A 3,874-nucleotide genomic window follows, 5' to 3' on the forward strand; every position below is an offset into this window, starting at 1 on the left:
CCCTATAGCAATTTAAAAACAAAATACAAAACAGTGAATCACTATTTTTTAAAAAATGTGTTCCGAGATACACAGTTCCTTATTGTGTGTGTCTGTTTTCTGTGGGTCTTGCTTCATGACCATTTTGTGCAGCTTGTGTGTGTCCAGTTACAAACAGAGACTTTTCAGGTTGCTAAATGGTGAATGGAATTTCAGTGGCTGCTTGACTGCAGAAGAGCATAGACAAAGGATGTAATTATTTAACAGCTAAAAGAACACAAAGCTTTTATTTAAGCATAAATTAGCACAAAAAATATCAAAAATGAAATTAAAGATGTTCAATACTCAATATAACTACAAAAGCAAAGACTTTTTACTACTGGCTCATAATGATTAATATGAAAATAACCTTGTTACACAGGACACTTTTTCAATAGAAATATCTATTATGAGATTTGATACTTAACTTCATTTGAAAAATTAAAACAAGGGAAAAAACTGTTATTGCTTTGTTCTCAATAATATGGTTCTATCACAAAGATCATTATTTTAAACTTTTTCTGTTTTTTTTTAAATGTAAAGCATAAGCTTACTAATTGAAGAACATTCACTATCAAGTAACAATTTCTTGACATAAATTTGCATATAACAACGCAGAATGATTGAAAAGGCAACAGGGACCCTCAGTGGAATCCTAAGTTGACACAACCACTATGGAAATCAATATGAAGGTTCTTCAAAAATGTAGTTATATTACCATCATATGCCCCAGCTATACCACTCCACAGTATTTATCCAGAAGAACTCTTAGTTAGCACATATAGAGCATGCATAATCATGTTTATAAACATGCAGAACATGCACAATTCATGTTTATAGCAAAACAATTAACCATAGCCAAGTCATACAAGCAGCCTAGGTGTCTGTCACCAGATGAAAAGACAAAAGAAAATGTGATACACACACACACACACACACATACACACAACAGAGTTTTACTGAGCCCTAAAGAAAAACATTTTCAAACATTTTCCTGCATTTGTAGGAAAATGAATGAAACTAGAGAAAATCGTTTAATGTGAAAGAAGCCAGACTCAGAGAGAGTCCTCTGTTTCCATTCTATGTGGAAGGTACAGAGGAAAGCCGGAGGTATGCAATAACTCATAAAAACAGAAGAGAGAACAGTAGTGTAGGATGGGATCAAGGCGCGGGAGGATGGGAGAGAAAACGGAAGTACTGGGTAATGAAATTGACCAAATTGTGTTATGTGTGATTAAAAATATATCACAATGAAGATGAGGAAGGGTCCACAGAGGAGGCAGCGCTCTGGGGGAGCGGGGGTCTACCTGTGAGCAGAAGTCCGCGCCCTGGAAGCCCAGCTGGATGCACGTGGGACGCTGGAGCTTGATCTCGCTGCTGCAGCCATCCATCTCGCACACCCGCGTCTCCACCGCCACCGCCGCTGTGCTGCCCGCCTGCCCGCCTGCTGCCAGTGGAGGAGCGGCTCACCAGGGAAGAGGTGGGAGGGAAGGGCAGTGCTAAGGGGAGAGGTGGCCACCGAGTCCACAAAGGAGCTCCGCCCCCTGCGGGTCCAGAAGCAACTGCTGGAAAAGCAGAATCCCAGAGGCGATCGCGCTGTGCGTCCCGCCCCCACCTTCAGGCCGGAGCGCACAGGGGGTCAGCAGTGGAGTCTAGCCTCGATTTGCGCTGGTTGGGCTCAGTTCACTGTCTGCAAGCAGCTCTTGCAAACTCAGGGCGGTGAAGGCCAGTCCCTGTCAATTAGGAGAAGCGGGTGTGCCGTGCCCACTCTGTGCCTTGGAAGACATATGCCCAGAGGTCCTTACTGACCAAAGCTCTAGAGCTCTTCAGGTTCCCAGATCCTACACATCAGGCAGATGAAAAGGGCGCGCTGCTCTTCTGCTTTGGTTCCACTGGCCCTCCATGCAAAGTAATTTCCTTTTCTGTTTCTCACCTATGATGTTCCTTCTGAGGCCTAAGGACCACCGCTTGCCAAGAAAGGAGAATCAGAGCTATCATGAGGCAGGGAGCTGGGGTTTGCATCTGTCTTCCCTTTCTCTCTCTCCCCCTCCTTCCTTCCCCCTCCTTCCCTCCCTCCCTCCCTCCTCCCTCTCTCTCTCTCTCTCTCTCTCTCTCTCTCTCTCTGCCAAGCAACATGCATGAATCCTTTACTACAGACTTAATAGATACAGCTGGTTCAGTTTGTCCAAAATCCTGGGGTTCTGTCAGAATATGGCTTTACAAAGAATAAATCTGTCTATTTTCTATTAGGCAAAACCTGACCTTTGGAGAATTTCTGGGCTTCAGGTAGAAATATCAGTAACTAATCAAAGAGAAACCTGCTTCTATTATTCCACGTTCCTGCAAACGGGAAGACCCCTCAGTCCTCTTATTGATAACTAAGTTTTAAAAAATAAACAGTGCTCTGAGAAGTGTCTGTTCATGTCTTTGGCCCATTTGTTGATTGGGTTATTTGTTATCTTGTTGTCTAATTTTTTGAGTTCTTTGTATACTCTGGATATTAGGGCTCTATCTGAAGTGTGAGGAGTAAAGATTTGTTCCCAGGATGTAGGCTCCCTATTTACCTCTCTTATTGTTTCTTTTGCTGAGAAAAAAGTTTTTAGTTTGAGTAAGTCCCATTTGTTGATTCTAGTTATTAACTGTTGTGCTATGGGTGTCCTATTGAGGAATTTAGAGCCCGACCCCACAGTATGTAGATCGTAGCCGACTTTTTCTTCTATCAGACGCCGTGTCTCTGATTTGATATCAAGCTCCTTGATCCATTTTGAGTTAACTTTTGTGCATGGCGAGAGAAAGGGATTCAGTTTCATTTTGTTGCATATGGATTTCCAGTTTTCCCAGCACCATTTGTTGAAGATGCTATCCTTCCTCCATTGCATGCTTTTAGCCCCTTTATCAAATATAAGATAGTTGTAGTTTTGTGGATTGGTTTCTGTGTCCTCTATTCTGTACCATTGGTCCACCCGCCTGTTTTGGTACCAGTACCATGCTGTTTTTGTTACTATTGCTCTGTAGTATAGTTTGAAGTCTGTTATCGCTATACCGCCTGATTCACCCTTCCTGCTTAGCATTGTTTTTGCTATTCTGGGTCTTTTATTTTTCCATATGAATTTCATGATTGCTTTCTCTATTTCTATAAGAAATGCCATTGGGATTTTGATTGGCATTGCATTAAACCTATAGAGAACTTTTGGTAATATCGTCATTTTGATGATGTTAGTTCTGCCTATCCATGAACAGGGTATATTTTTCCATCTTCTAAGATCTTCTTCTATTTCTCTCTTTAGGGTTCTGTAGTTTTCATTGTATAAGTCTTTCACCTCTTGTATGTTGATTGACATACAATCAATCAACAAGTACATGAAAAAATGCTCACCATCCCTAGCAGTCAGAGAAATGCAAATCAAAACCACCCTAAGATACCATCTCACTCCAGTAAGATTGGCAGCCATTATGAAGTCAAACAACAACAAGTGCTGGCGAGGATGTGGGGAAAAGGGTACACTTGTTCATTGTTGGTGGGACTGCAAATTGGTGCAGCCAATCTGGAAAGCAGTATGGAGATTTCTTGGAAAGCTGGGAATGGAACCACCATTTGACCCAGCTATTCCCCTTCTCGGTCTATTCCCTAAAGACGTAAATAGAGCATGCTACAGGGACACTGCTACATCGATGTTCATAGCAGCACAATTCACAATAGCAAGACTGTGGAACCAACCTAGATGCCCTTCAATAGACGAATGGATAAAAAAAAATGTGGCATTTATACCCAATGGAGTATTACTCTGCATTAAGAAATGACAAAATCATAGAATTTGGAGGGAAATGGATGGCATTAGAGCAGATTATGCTAAGT

This window comes from Callospermophilus lateralis, chromosome 7 (genome assembly GCF_048772815.1).
Source record: "Callospermophilus lateralis isolate mCalLat2 chromosome 7, mCalLat2.hap1, whole genome shotgun sequence".
Classification (NCBI taxonomy): domain Eukaryota; kingdom Metazoa; phylum Chordata; class Mammalia; order Rodentia; family Sciuridae; genus Callospermophilus; species Callospermophilus lateralis.